Here is a 14,168-nt window from a genome sequence, read left to right as displayed (position 1 = left end):
CTACCTGCCACAGCTCCACAGTCAGAGCAAGCTCAAAGCCCAGCTCCCATTCAAGTTCAAGGACTGTATCAAATAAACATGCCGGCTCCAAACCCAGTGCTGCAGCGTGCTCATGCCTTGTCTCTCCCTTAGGCTTGGAAGCGAGGAAAAGTACCACCAGGCTCCACTTCTAGATCCAGAGAACGTGCAAGAAACAGCTCTCTTCCTCCTTCAGAGTCTGAATCGCCCGGAAATCCTGTGCCAGCGCTGCTTCTACAGCCTCAGTCCCCAGACTTAAGCCAACCTCGGCCAGGGCACTGCCTCGGCTCTGGAGCTCCTTGGTGCTTTGCAGTCAGCTGTGGCTCCAGTGTTATCCAGCTGTGCTTCGAGAGACCCCGGCAGACACAGCTTTTCTAGCAGCTCAGGCACCGGAGCCAGTTCCTCCCCTCACATCCCGGGAGCTGCTCCAACTTGGTGAGCCAGCCTCGCCTTCCCAGGCAGATGCTGTGCCGCCCCTGTGCCAGCGCCAGCCCTGAACCTGTGTCTCCAGCCCGATACGTCCCTCTCTTCATATGTGTTTTGATTTTTTGATTACATGTACAAACTTATTTTTTCTGTGAGATAAAGTGAACTTAGAAACTGAATTCTATGAGTTTTTCAATTGTATGTGTGAGTGGCATGGAGAACATTCAGTAGGATGACCATGTCTGTTGTCTGTTGCAGAGCATCTGCGTCCTATTTGATGCTGAATAATCCTGCAGGCTGGGAAGGCACTGCACTCGACTCTCCCCTCATCCGTTGATGGACAATAGGACTGTATTCACCTGTGGGCTCTTGTGCATAGTGCTGCTCTGAACAGTTGTGTACAGGCTTGTGACTTTCTGTGTTTACTTCTTTCAGGGTGATGTAGGAGTGGAATGTGGGCATCTACTGAATACTGTCTAGTTGCCTTTTTGAGGACCTGTGATGGAAGTGTTCCATTATTGTTTCCATTTCCATTTCTTCATTAATGTTGCAGTGTCCTCTCTGCCACACATTCCCCCTGCCTGGTCCCTCATTCTGGGGAAGAAGCCTCTGAAGAGGCCCTTGTGGCCTGCCACCGAATGAAGCAGCTCGTGTCTCAGGTGAATCCACAGCCTCGAACCCCTGGGAGACACTAGCAGAGGCCTCCGGCTGAGTCATGGTCCGTTCCTGCACCAGAGACAGCGTGAGATCCAGTCTGTGATCATCGCCTTGCTTCTTTTTCATTTGTCGCCACGCCAGGTCTGCTCGTCCTTTGACCCCAATGCCCTACTGTCACCTCTTCTGATGTTAGTGTGAGTGTTGTGTATATTTGTGTGGACACCCAGAGACATCAAATCCAGGTGAGTGGGGATGTCCTGGGGTTCTGGTTCTCTAATTCCCAAAGCCAACCTGGTTTGTGTGGTGCTGCCCTAGCCGAGGATGGCCTGAGACTCTGCCCCTGCCCCGAGCCCTGGTTTTTCCCACTCCGATTTGGGCCTCAGTTTTCCAAGTGGATAGTGACGGATTAAACAAGGAGCTTTCAAAGCCTGCACAGAGTCTGCCCAGCATTCCCCATCTCTGGGTGGTTTACGGTTTGGGGGCCCAAGACCCAGGGCCCGTCATACTGGAAAAGGGGCCCCTCAGGGCTCTGGGGGGCCCCTCTTTTCTGCGGTGAGGAAAGGGTTTTTAACTCACTTCACTTCGTGCCCCGAAGGAAAGGGAAAATTTCCCCAGGAAGGCTGAGGCCCCGTGGGGGAAGACGATTACTTGCCAAAGGGCCACAGCAAACTGTGATCTGCAGGAAAAAGACCCGGGGGATCTTTACTCACGCTTTCCCATGGAGGGGGATCTCTCTGAAACGGGGGTTGTCCCCGTTCCCAAATTCACACTGTTTTTTTTAAATGCAGGGAAATAAATCTTTTTTCTTGATATAGATATTGGAAAATTTAGAGGGACAAAACTGAAAGAATAATGTTTGGCTCAACCCGAAAAGTCCCCTAATGCAAAAAGGAAACAGGGAGAGAGTATGGGCCCGGGGCTTCAGTAAACACGACGAAATTTTCCCCGGGTCCAAATGAAAATTTACTGACTGGCTCCCGCAGTTGTCATGACCCAGGATTCCTCAGGGGGCGTTAGCACAGGAGGTTGTGTGGGGAGCCCCAGGCACCTTCGGTCCTGATTGCCTTGAGAGTCCCATCCCTGGGGCCTATGCCTCGGAGGGCAGCCTTCTGCAGTGTGGATGTTTGCAGACTGGGCCTGGAGCCAGTGCCAGGAGTTCTCAGGCTCTGGAAGTGGGAAAGCTTGGTACGAAATGGGTGATCGCTGAGAAGGAGCCTTCCCTCCTCTTGACCAAAGCATCATCAGGTGAAGTCTTTGATTTTCAAGTGCTTCATACGGGTCCGTGATGGGTAACTACTACATAGCATGAGTTTGTCATGAGTCTCTCTGTGAAAACCCCTTCTCAGCCCCTAGCATCTTAGATCATTGGATTAATTGGGAGAAAGCTGTTGGCATGGGTAAGATAGCTCTTCCAGACGATCCATGTTCCTGCAATTATCCACTCAATGCTCTAGCATGTAGTTGAAACAAAAAAAAAAGAAGAAGAAGAAAGAGCTGTGCTTAGTGCTTCCACTTAAAGGTGCTTGCAAGTTTCTATTGGGAAAGACCAGCGTTTCATTCCTGGGAAGGCATGTGACCGTTTATAAACCTTTCCATAATATCAGTGGCTGAAAGTCACTGCAAATGCTCTTTGTCTTCTGATTCGGTAGGTAAGGTCAGGGGTGTGTTTTGAGATTTACTGAGCATGGCAGTTCCTCAGATTTGAATTTTTGGAACACTTTCTGTCTGTTTCTCTATTCTATTTTTTAAAATGTTTTTATTCTCTGTATGTGGTTCCTTTTAACTCCTTGTCTTATACATTGAAACAGACAGGATTCTATCCATCATTTTTTACCACCTCATTTCTTGAGAAACCTGTATGCAGGTCAGGAAGCAACAGTTAGAACTGGACATGGAACTACAGACTGGTTCCAAATGGGAAAAGCAGAACATCAAGGCTGTATTTGGTAACCCCGCTTATTTCAATATTTTGCAAAAATTTATCATAAAACGCTGGCTGGAAGAAAGCACAAGCTGGGAAACAAAATTGCCGGAAGAAATGTCAAAACCCCAGAATGCAGCGGTACCCACCCTTATGGGAGAAATTTAAGAGGAACTAAAAAGGCCCCCTGATGAAATGAAAGAGGAGAGTGAAAACGTTGGCTTAAAGCTCAAATTCAAAGAATTTAAAATGTGGCCTCTGGTCCCATCCCTTTTATGGGAAAATGGATGGGGAAAGAGTGTAGGGCTTCATTTTTTTTGGGCTCCCAAAAACCCCTGCAGGGTTTGGGGACTGCAGCCATGAAATTAAAAGCCCCTTAAACCTTGGAAGGAAAATTATGACCAAACCTAGATAGCATATGAAAAAAACAGAGGAAAATTTTCTTTCCAACAAAAAGGGCTGTCTAGGCAAGGCTTTGGTTTTTTTCCCTATTTAAAGTGTGGGGTGAGAGTTTGGGCCCGGTGAAGGGGAAAATTAGCGCCGAAGAATTGATGCTTTTGAACTGTGGTGGTTTGGGGAAGACTCTTGAGAGTCCCTTGGGCGGCAAGGAGATCCAACCCTTTCCCTCCCAAAGGAGATCAGTCCTGGGTGGTTTATTGGGAAAGGACTGATTGGGTGAAGCTGGGAAATTCCCAAACGTTTTGGCCCCCCTCATGCGAAGTGTTGACCCGGGGGGGTGGGAGGGGTTTGGGGGCCCCGAGGGGTGGGAGGGGGGGGGCAGGAGGAGGGGAAAAAGGGGGCGACAGAGGATGGGGAAAGGCTGGATGGCAACACCCACTCGATGGACAAGGGTTTGGGCAGACTCCCCGGGGGTTGGTGATTTAACAGGGAGGCCTGGGATGCGCGAAAATTTTGGGGTTCAAGTTGCACACGAAAAGAGCGACGCAAAAATGAACTGAACTTTAAATTTTTTTTTTTTTTTTTTTTTTCTTGGGGGGAAAATTCCTTCCCTTTAAAGGCAGCTGTGATTTTTTTCTCTTTTAAAAAAAACATGACTTTTTCCCTTTTCGTTTCAAAATTGTAAAATTTCAAAACGCAAATTTATTGTAGCTGGGGGTTTTAAGACAAAATTTTAAACAAAAGGAAATTGGGGGGGGTTCAACGAAAAAATCCTAAGTATTAAATTTAAAAAAATCAAGTACAAACACTTTGTTTTATGGGAATTTAAGTAAAAATTTTTGGGGGTTTGGGGGATGAATTATAGTCCTCTATAGGAAATTAGATGGGACATTCCAAACCAATAAAAAAAGAGCTTTTTTATGAATAAGATCAAACTGTCAGAAAAAAAATTAAAACAAAAGAATGAAAAAATTTTCAAAACCTCTCTGCTTAACATGTTAGGCTTTATGAGTAAGTTCCGGAAAAAAGCCCTCTCCAAAATTTGTTGAAGATTTATATATGGTGTAATGTAAAGCCCAAAAATTTTCCCTTCATCTACTGCTGCACACTAGATTGTTTTTATGACTTGGCTATTTACCCCGAAATGCTGCAATAAAACGGAAGCGCGTATCTTTTTTCCTTTAACCCGGCTTATTGGGTTTTCTTCAATAAACATATTCTAAAAAAATTTCTGCAAAACCACAATAGTTTTATTTTTTTTTGTTTTGAGGGGAAAATCCATAGTGCCTTCCATACCGGAACACCAATTTTCGTTCCCAACCCCAGTTGACAAAATTTTCCCCTTTTCTTTTATTCTGGTCAAAATTTTTATAACGGTTTTCTTTTTTTGATGAGGCCAATCTCTATCCCACTGTGGTTTTATTTGCATGTGTGTGATGATTAACAAAGTTGAAGGATTTTCTTCATGTACTTGTTGAACAAGCACGAGGGTTTTTTTGGAGAAATGTCTTGTGGTTCATTCCTCATTGCGTTTGACTCTTTATGAAACCCCTGGACTGGGAAACACCCCCCGGGTTCCCTGTCCCTTACTTTCTTCAGAGTTTGCTCAAACCTCTGCCCGATGAGTCGATGATGCCATGCAACCATCTCATACTCTGTGACTTCTCTTCTCCTTCTGCCCTCAATATTTCCCAATCAGGGTCTTTTCCAGTGAGTTGGTTCTTGGCATCAGGTGGCCAAAGTATTGGAGCTTCTGGTTCAGCATCGGTCCTTCCAATGAATATTCAGGGTTCCTTTCCTTTAGGATTGACTGGTTTGATCTCCTTGCAGCACAGTGGACTCATAATAGTCTTCGCCACCACCACAGTTCAAAAGCAACAGTTCTTTGGTGCTCAGCTTTCGTTGTGGTCCAGCTCTGGCATCCATACATGACTACTTGAATAACCATAGCTTTGACAACTTGGACCTTTGTCACCAAAGTGATGTCCATGCCGTCTTTTAAGATGTTGCGTAGGTCTGTCATAGCTTTTCTTCCATATATTTTGGATATGAACCCTTATTGGACATGAGCAATTGCCAATATGTTCTCCATTTCATACTTCATTTCTCATTTTATTGATGGTTCCCCATGCTGAGGGTTTCGAGTTTGATGTACGCTCACTTGTTCACTTTTCCTTCTGCTTCGTTTGCTTTTGGAATTACACCCAAACTTCATTGCCAAGACTGATGTACAGGAGGAACACAATACCCCTTTCTTTCTAGGAGCTAAATGGTTTCAGTAGTTCTGTTCAAGCTTTTAATCCATTAGAAATTAGATAGCCTGAGATCCTAGAATTCTCTTACCATCCCTCCCTATTTGGGGGCAGTGTTCCTCTGGCCTCTAGAGAGTGAGCACAGATACCGACAGACACACACACCCAAGCACAGTGAATACGGAAAGGACTGTGGGTTGGCATCAGAAGAGGGACAGACAGGAGGACGGTAATAAGACGAACCGACAGGGGCTGGAGGCACTGCCTGCCTGAGACACGGACTCCCATATTTTCCAGGTCTTGTCCCACCTATGTCTGAGGACATCCCTAGAAGTCCATGCGGGCATCATCCCCGGTGTGCAGGTGGGGACACCGACAGGCTTTGAGAGACAGGGACTCATCCAGGACGGAGAACAGGTGGGAAACGGGAGGCGAGTCTGGGCCCATGTGTGTCAACTCAGATCTGCACACACAGACTGCCCGGGAGCTGTGTGGAGGGCTGTGTGGTGCAACTGGGTGCGGCCCGGGGCTGCGTGGATGAGGGATGAGCGGTCAGGATCCCGAGGGCTATATGCAGGGCTGTCAACTGTCAATCCAAGGAAGGGGCCCCTGGGTGGTGAAGTCACTTCCTCGATGGCAGACCCTAACAGAACTCGGAACCCTGTAACCAAGCACCCACCTTCTAGCAACAGCGCCACAGCCAGTTGGGGCTCACTTGGCTGGAGAGTCTTCATCCAGAAGGATGTTCTCCAGCTGTGTCTCGACTGGCCAGGGCTTCTGCTTCAGGAAACCCTGGAGGGAGAGGTTTTTCAGATGTTTCAGGCGGTTCAGCACTCAACCTGGATGCCTCTGGTCCTTTACCAGGAGGGCACCTAAGGTAATCCCAGTCAACCTAGAGCTGGCCACTCCAGGCCTGGCCTCCACTGGGAGCCCTCCCTGGGCAGCGCCAGCTGCCCTCATCTCCATGTGCGGGGAAGTGGGACTTGAGGGGAGGTTCTCCCTCTGGGCAGGAGCGGGTTGGTGGGCACGTGGTGACCTGGGGGTCCTGTCACGGTCACACCTGAGGACGGGCTGGCAGTGGGGAAGCAGGATCCCTGAGGTGCTCTGCTCTGTGCCAGTGTGGACCCAAGGCTGGCAGGTGGTCGGGCGTCTGCGTCCTCGGTGGAGGTCTGTGCAGAGAGTGGTGGGCGTGTGTCTGGAGGGGAGCTGTCTGGGGTCCGAGAAGCACCACAGGCAGCTGGCCGGTGGCCTGAGACTTTCTGCCCGGCTGCCGGGCACTTGTTCACAGGGCTCCTCACGGGACTGCAGACAGGAGCCGGTCCTCGGAGGCCCCTGCTCCACATCCCCGCAGGAGGGGCAGGAGCCCCACACCAGCGACAGAGCCCAGGGAGGGCACAGGGTGAGTGCCAGGTGGGAGGAGCCCTGACACCCAGGACGTTCTGGATCCCAGAGCCACCCTGGCCCGCCCCTGGGTCCCTCCTGGAGTACTGCTCCCAGAGGAACCTGACACTGTCAGCTCTGTGAAGCGCCCTTGCGGCCCAGGCCCTGACTTGTCCAGAGACAAAATCACTGTTCACTTACATGTGGGAATCTCAGAAGGAGATTGTGATAGGATTTCACTTAATGTTCCCAAGGAGCCTGTCTGCATTTTTCTACAGTTTATCCTGTACTAACTCCATCCCCAGGTATCCATGTGGGCCTGAGAATCCTGATGTCTCTCACCCCAGGATCAGCCCCTCTCACCCCAGTTCTCATCCACAGAATGGGAAGTTTTGGACACCACCACAGGGATGATGCAGTTAACACACGGGGAGCTGTCCAATACAAACTGCCCCGAGATGCTAACACACGTAACCATGGCCCAGCGCCAGTTCACTCGTGATGCCAGGACGTTTATCCTGCGGAGGGCACTCCTGCCCCTCCTCCTGCCCTGAGTCCTGGACGCTTGGGGACTCAGTCTGAGCTCCAGCCCCTGCCTTCCTGGAGTCTTTGGTTCCGCCTCTGACTCGTGTCTCTGCTGTGTTCCACCCCAGGGGGAAAGTGTGTCCGCAGGGGACAGGAATGAGACCTGCAGGGTGTGGAGCGTCCAGAGACCAGACTGGAGACGTTGGTGGGCAAGCTGGTGCCTGCCTTGCTGGGCCGTGACCCCTCCTACCTCCCCACATTCCTGGCCACCTACAGGGCTTTTGGTACCCCCCAGCAGGTGCTGGACCTTCTCTTCACGAGGTGAGCACTTCCCCTCCCGAACTGGGGACTCAGGGGGACCCGGGCACCTTCCAGCTGTGAGTCGTGGGAATGTCTGTCCACCTCTCTGAGCCCCAGCTGTCCCCTTCTGCACACGAGGGGAAAGGGAGGGGCAGGCCCCAGGGTGACTGTGGGCACTGAGTGGGTGCGTCCCGGAAAGTGCTCTCGGGAGCCTGGTCCCCTGGAGAGGCTGGGGTTGTGCTGAGTCATGACGTTCCTCCTCACCTCGAGGAAGCCTCTGTCTCGGTTGTCTCTGTGCCTTTGACTTTGGCCCAAAGCATTTTCCCAATTGCAAGGTGAGGTGTGAGTGGTGCCCTGTCCTGGGTGAGTGAGAGCAGGGGTCCCTGGGAGTGATCAGTGGTGCCCCAGGCACTCAGAAGGGGCTGGTTGGGCTCTTTCATTCTTGAAATATAGAGGAAGGTGCACAAGGCTCAGGCACCTTTTCTAGGAACAAGCATCACATAATGCATCGAGCAGAGAGCAGTCCTGCACCCCAGGGCTTCAGTTCTCTTGGGGTGAGGGGCTGGGGGAGAGGGGGAATCCTGTCGCACTAGCCGTCACATTCGGGCGTGTCTCCAGTACTGTCCATGTTACACCTTCCTGGCCTCCTGTAGGTACGGATGCATCCTCCCTTACTGCGATGAGGACGGTGGACCCCTGCACCAGCTGAAAATGTGAGTGGATTGTGATTCAAGACGGAGCGCCTGCCTTCCCCAGAGAGCTGCCAGGAGCAATGGGGTTGCCGGATGGGCAGGGCTAGCAGAATCCTGGGTCTTACATAGTCTGGATCCTACTGGGGGCCAAGGTCTGGGGGGCTTCTCCTGGAAAAGAGGAAAGGAGGCCAAGAGAGCTGTGGAGGGGTCTGGGGTGCTACTGAGGAGCATCTGGTAGGTCAGAGGTCACAGTCCACCCCATGAGAGTCCACACCCGTCCCCTGTCCATCCCAGTCCTGCCTCTACCCCCAATCCTGGGACACAGAACACAAAGCGTGGAGAGCATCCTGCTCACTGTCTGGTGGAACCTCAGCTGGGGTTGCTCAGCTGGTGCTCAGGGGACCTATTGACACTCAGGGGAGAGCTGAGCCCTCGCTGGTACAGGATGAGTGTCAGTGGCAGGAGGAGATGACGGCACGTCCCTAGGGGATGAGGCAGCCTTTAGATGTAGGAGGTCAATCTGAGGTGTTAGGAGGCCCGCAGGAAGCCTGGGCAGATGACAGAGTCTGTGTGTGCCCTCCTGGGCCAGATACTCCTGGGACCGCTTCGTGTTCCCTAGATGCAGTGACGAGAGTAGACGCCCGGCCTGCCCTCGCAGTGGTGACACCAGGGGCCGGGGCAGGGGCAGGCTCAGTGCACCATGTCAGGCTGCCCTCAGGAAGCGGACAGATGGTCACGCCGTGGCTCAAGGGCTGCCACTTGAGCAGGCCCGTTGGTGGCCCCTCCCCTGTGTCCAGGCCTCCTCTGCCTGGTCAGCCAGGTGAGATGGAGCGTGGAGGAGAACTGGCCTCTGGATGGGCAGGGGCAGAAGGCGCAGAGGCCCAGGTCCCCGCAGGGCGGCCCCGCAGTGCAGTGTGGCGGGAAGGCCAGGTCTCTGACTCCGCTGTCCCCGTGACGCCCCCAGGGCCATGGCCTCCATCCTGGGCACCTGGCTGCAGGTTTACCCTGAGGACTTCCTACAGTCCCCAGAACGTCCCTGCCTGAAGATGCTCCTCGCTTACGTAGAGCTCAGCATGCCCGACTCGGACCTGGAGCAGCGAGCCCGCCATCTCCTGGCGCAGCTGGAAACCCTGGAGCCCACTGAGGCAGAGGGGCATGGTGAGGAGGACTCGGGGTGGGTGAGGAGGAGGGGGGCGAAATAGGAAGGGAGGGGGCTGGGCCACCCAGAGCAGCGCCTCCTGAGGCTGGAGCTAGACCAGGTGCACTGAGGCGGCTCAGATCACTATTCCCCTGGACTGCAGCCTGGGAGGACTTCCTGGGGGGAGTGGCATCTTGGATTGAGATTTCAGGGCTAAGTAGCAAGTAGTTTCCTGTCTTTGGGATCCATGGACAAGCAGTCTTACTGACAGTGTTTTCTCTTCTGGGAGAAACAGCACCTGCTGGAGAAGCAGCTCTGGAAACATCCCCAGACCTAGAGCCAACAGCACCCCTACTACCTGCCACAGCTCCACAGTCAGAGCAAGCTCAAAGCCCAGCTCCCATTCAAGTTCAAGGACTGCATCAAATAAACACGCCGGCTCCAAACCCAGTGCCGCAGCGTGCTCATGCTGTGGCTCTCCCTTAGGCTTGGAAGCGAGGAAAAGTACCACCAGGCTCCACTTCTAGATCCAGAGAACGTGCAAGAAACAGCTCTCTGCCTCCTTCAGAGCCTGAATCGCCCGGAAATCCTGTGCCAGCGCTGCTTCTACAGTCTCAGTCCCCAGACTTAAGCCAACCTCGGCCAGGGCACTGCCTCGGCTCTGGAGCTCCTTGGTGCTTTGCAGTCAGCTGTGGCTCTGGTGTTATCCAGCTGTGCTTCGAGAGACCCCAGCAGACACAGCTTTTCTAGCAGCTCAGGCACCGGAGCCAGTTCCTCCCCTCACATCCCGGGAGCTGCTCCCACTTGGTGAGCCAGCCTCGCCTTCCCAGGCAGATGCTGTGCCGCCCCTGTGCCAGCGCCAGCCCTGAGCCTGTGTCTCCACCCCGATACTTCCCTCTCTTAATATGTGTTTTGATTTTTGATTACATGTACAAACTTATTTTTTCTGTGAGATAAAGTGAACTTAGAAACTGAATTCTATGAGTTTTTCAATTGTATGTGTGAGTGGCATGGAGAGCATTCAGTAGGATGACCGTGTCTGTTGTCTGTTGCAGAGCATCTGCGTCCTATTTGACGCTGAATAATCCTGCAGGCTGGGAAGGCACTGCACTCGACTCTCCCCTCATCCGTTGATGGACAATAGGACTGTATTCACCTGTGGGCTCTTGTGCATAGTGCTGCTCTGAACAGTTGTGTACAGGCTTGTGACTTTCTGTGTTTACTTCTTTCAGGGTGATGTAGGAGTGGAATGTGGGCGTCTACTGAATACTGTCTAGTTGCCTTTTTGAGGACCTGTGATGGAAGTGTTCCATTATTGTTTCCATTTGCAATTCTTCCTTAGTGTTGCAGTGTCCTCTCTGCCACACATTCCCCCTGCCTGGTCCCTCATTCTGGGGAAGAAGCCTCTGAAGAGGCCCTTGTGGCCTGCCACCGAATGAAGCAGCTCGTGTCTCAGGTGAGTCCACAGCCTCGAACCCCTGGGAGACACTGGCAGAGGCCTCCGGCTGAGTCATGGTCCGTTCCTGCACCAGAGACAGCGTGAGATCCAGTCTGTGATCATCGCCTGGCTTCTTTTTCATTTGACGCCTCCCCAGGTCCACTCCTCCTTTGACCACAATGCCCTACTGTCACCTCTTCTGATCTTAGTGTGAGTGTTGTGTATATTTGTGTGGACACCCAGAGACATCTAATCCAGGTAAGTGGGGATGTTCTGGGGTTCTGGTTCTCTAATTCCCAAAGCCAACCTGGTTTGTGTGGTGCTGCCCTAGCCGAGGATGGCCTGAGACTCTGCCCCTGCCCCGAGCCCTGGTTTTTCCCACTCCGATTTGGGCCTCAGTTTTCCAAGTGGATAGTGACGGATTAAACAAGGAGCTTTCAAAGCCTGCACAGAGTCTGCCCAGCCTTCCCCATCTCTGGGTGGTTTACGGCTGGGTGCCAAGCAAGCCCAGGCCTCGTCATAGCTGGAAGGTGCCCGTCAGTGGCTCTGTGGGCCTCTCTTTGCTGCGGTGAGGAAGAGGGTTCAGACTCACTTCACTTCGTGCCCTGAAGGACAAGGAACATTTCCCCAGGAACGGCTGAGGCCCTGTGAGTGAAGACGATGACTTGCACAGGGACCACCTGCAAGACTGTGATCTGCAGAATAGACGGGCCATCTTTACTCACGCTACCTATGCGAGGAGATGTCTCTGAAACGGGGATTGTCATGTTCAAGTTCACACTGTGCTTTAATGCAGAAGTAATCTTTTCCTTGATAGTAGATATTGTAGTTTAGAGCACAGCTGAAAGAATAATGTTTGGCTCATCCAGACAGTCCCATAATGCAAGAGGATCAGGGAGAGAGTATGCCAGGGGCTTCAGTAAACACAGACAGAAAGTTGCCCTGTGGTCCAAGATGAAATTGACTGACTGGCTCCCGCAGTTGTCATGACCCAGGATTCCTCAGGGGGCGTTAGCACAGGAGGTTGTGTGGGGAGCCCCAGGCACCTTCGGTCCTGACTGCCTTGAGAGTCCCATCCCTGGGGCCTACGCCTCGGAGGGCAGCCTTCTGCAGTGTGGATGTTTGCAGACTGGGCCTGGAGCCAGTGCCAGGAGTTCTCAGGCTCTGGAAGTGGGAAAGCTTGGTATGAAATGGGTGATCGCTGAGAAGGAGCCTTCCCTCCTCTTGACCAAAGCATCATCAGGTGAAGTCTTTGATTTTCAAGTGCTTCATACAGGTCCGTGATGTGTAACTACTACATAGCATGAGTTTGTCATGAGTCTCTCTGTGAAAACTCCTTCTCAGCCCCCAGCATCTTAGATCATTGGATTAATTGGGAGAAAGCTGTTGGCATGGGTAAGATGGCTCTTCCAGACGATCCATGTTCCTGCAATTATCCACTCAATGCTCTAGCATGTAGTTGAAACAAAAAAAAAAAAGAAGAAGAAAAAAGAGCTGTGCTTAGCGCTTCCACTTAAAGGTGCTTGCAGGTTTCTATTGGGAAAGACCAGCGTTTCATTCCTGGGAAGGCATGTGACCGTTTATAAACCTTTCCATAATATCAGTGGCTGAAAGTCACTGCAAATGCTCTTTGTCTTCTGATTCGGTAGGTAAGGTCAGGGGTGTGTTTTGAGATTTACTGAGCATGGCAGTTCCTCAGATTTGAAGTTTTGGAACACTTTCTGTCTGTTTCTCTATTCTATTTTTTAAAATGTTTTTATTCTCTGTATGTGGTTCCTTTTAACTCCTTGTCTCATACATTGAAACAGACAGGATTCTATCCATCATTTATTACCACCTCATTTCTTGAGAAACCTGTATGCAGGTCAGGAAGCAACAGTTAGAACTGGACATGGAACTACAGACTGGTTCCAAATGGGAAAAGCAGAACATCAAGGCTGTATATGGTCACCCTGCTTATTTCACATATATGCAGATTTCATCATGAGAAACGCTGGGCTGGAAGAAGCACAAGCTGGAATCAAGACTGCCGGAAGAAATGTCAATAACCTCAGATATGCAGACGGTACCACCCTTATGGCAGAAATTGAAGAGGAACTGAAAAGCCTCCTGATGAAAGTGAAAGAGGAGAGTGAAAACGCTGGCTTAAAGCTCAACATTCAGAAGACTAAGATGATGGCATCTGGTCCCATCCCTTCATGGGAAATGGATGGGGAAAGAGTGTCAGTCTTCATTTTCTTGGGCTCCAAAATCACTGCAGATGGTGATTGCAGCCATGAAATTAAAAGACGCTTACTCCTTGGAAGGAAAGTTATGACCAACCTAGATAGCATATGAAAAAGCAGAGACATTACTTTGCCAACAAAGGTCTGTCTAGTCAAGGCTGTGGTTTTTCCAGTAGTCATGTATGGATGTGAGAGTTGGACGGTGAAGAAAGTTGAGCGCCGAAGAATTGATGCTTTTGAACTGTGGTGTTGGAGAAGACTCTTGAGAGTCCCTTGGACTGCAAGGAGATCCAACCAGTCCATCCTAAAGGAGATCAGTCCTGGGTGGTCATTGGAAGGACTGATGCTGAAGCTGAAACTCCAATCGTTTGGCCACCTCATGCGAAGTGTTGACTCGTTGGAGAAGAGCCCTGATGCTGGGAGGGATTGGGGGCAGGAGGAGAAGGGGGACGACAGAGGATGAGATGGCTGGATGGCATCACCGACTCGATGGACATGGGTTTGGGCAGACTCCGGGAGTTGGTGATGAACAGGGAGGCCTGGGATGCTGCGATTCCTGGGGTTGCAGAGTTGCACACGACTGAGCGACGCAACTGAACTGAACTGAATATTTCTGGTGTACTTTCCTTCCATTTACAGCAGCTGTGATTTTTTTCTTCTTTAATAAAGTCATGATCTTTTCCCCTTACGTTTCAAAATTGTAATTACAAAGCACATTTATTGTAGCTGGGGTTTGAAGACAAAATTTTAAACAATGGAAATGGAGGAGGGATTCAACGTAGAAATCCTAAGTGTTA

General features: G+C 51.1%; 1 long non-coding RNA gene across 3 annotated transcripts; it reads left to right on the top strand.

The window, feature by feature from the left end:
• The first annotated feature begins 5,556 nt into the window (after positions 1 to 5,556).
• Positions 5,557 to 14,127, top strand: LOC139033623 (uncharacterized). 3 transcript variants are annotated; one of them, XR_011486147.1, is made up of 7 exons: positions 5,557 to 6,090; positions 6,962 to 7,072; positions 7,707 to 7,899; positions 8,532 to 8,591; positions 9,535 to 9,728; positions 10,004 to 11,404; positions 12,955 to 14,127. It is a non-coding gene; the product is annotated as an uncharacterized lncRNA (long non-coding RNA). The 3 variants fall into 3 exon arrangements; XR_011486148.1 differs by lacking the exon at positions 12,955 to 14,127 and having other exon boundaries at positions 5,568 to 6,090; positions 10,195 to 12,937; XR_011486146.1 differs by lacking the exon at positions 12,955 to 14,127 and having other exon boundaries at positions 5,569 to 6,090; positions 10,004 to 12,937.
• Positions 14,128 to 14,168: the final 41 nt, after the last annotated feature.

Source organism: Odocoileus virginianus, unplaced genomic scaffold (genome assembly GCF_023699985.2).
Source record: "Odocoileus virginianus isolate 20LAN1187 ecotype Illinois unplaced genomic scaffold, Ovbor_1.2 Unplaced_Scaffold_23, whole genome shotgun sequence".
Lineage (NCBI taxonomy): Eukaryota > Metazoa > Chordata > Mammalia > Artiodactyla > Cervidae > Odocoileus > Odocoileus virginianus.
The sequence above is the reverse complement of the archived record's forward strand: the minus strand, read 5'-3'. Positions and strand labels throughout refer to the sequence as shown.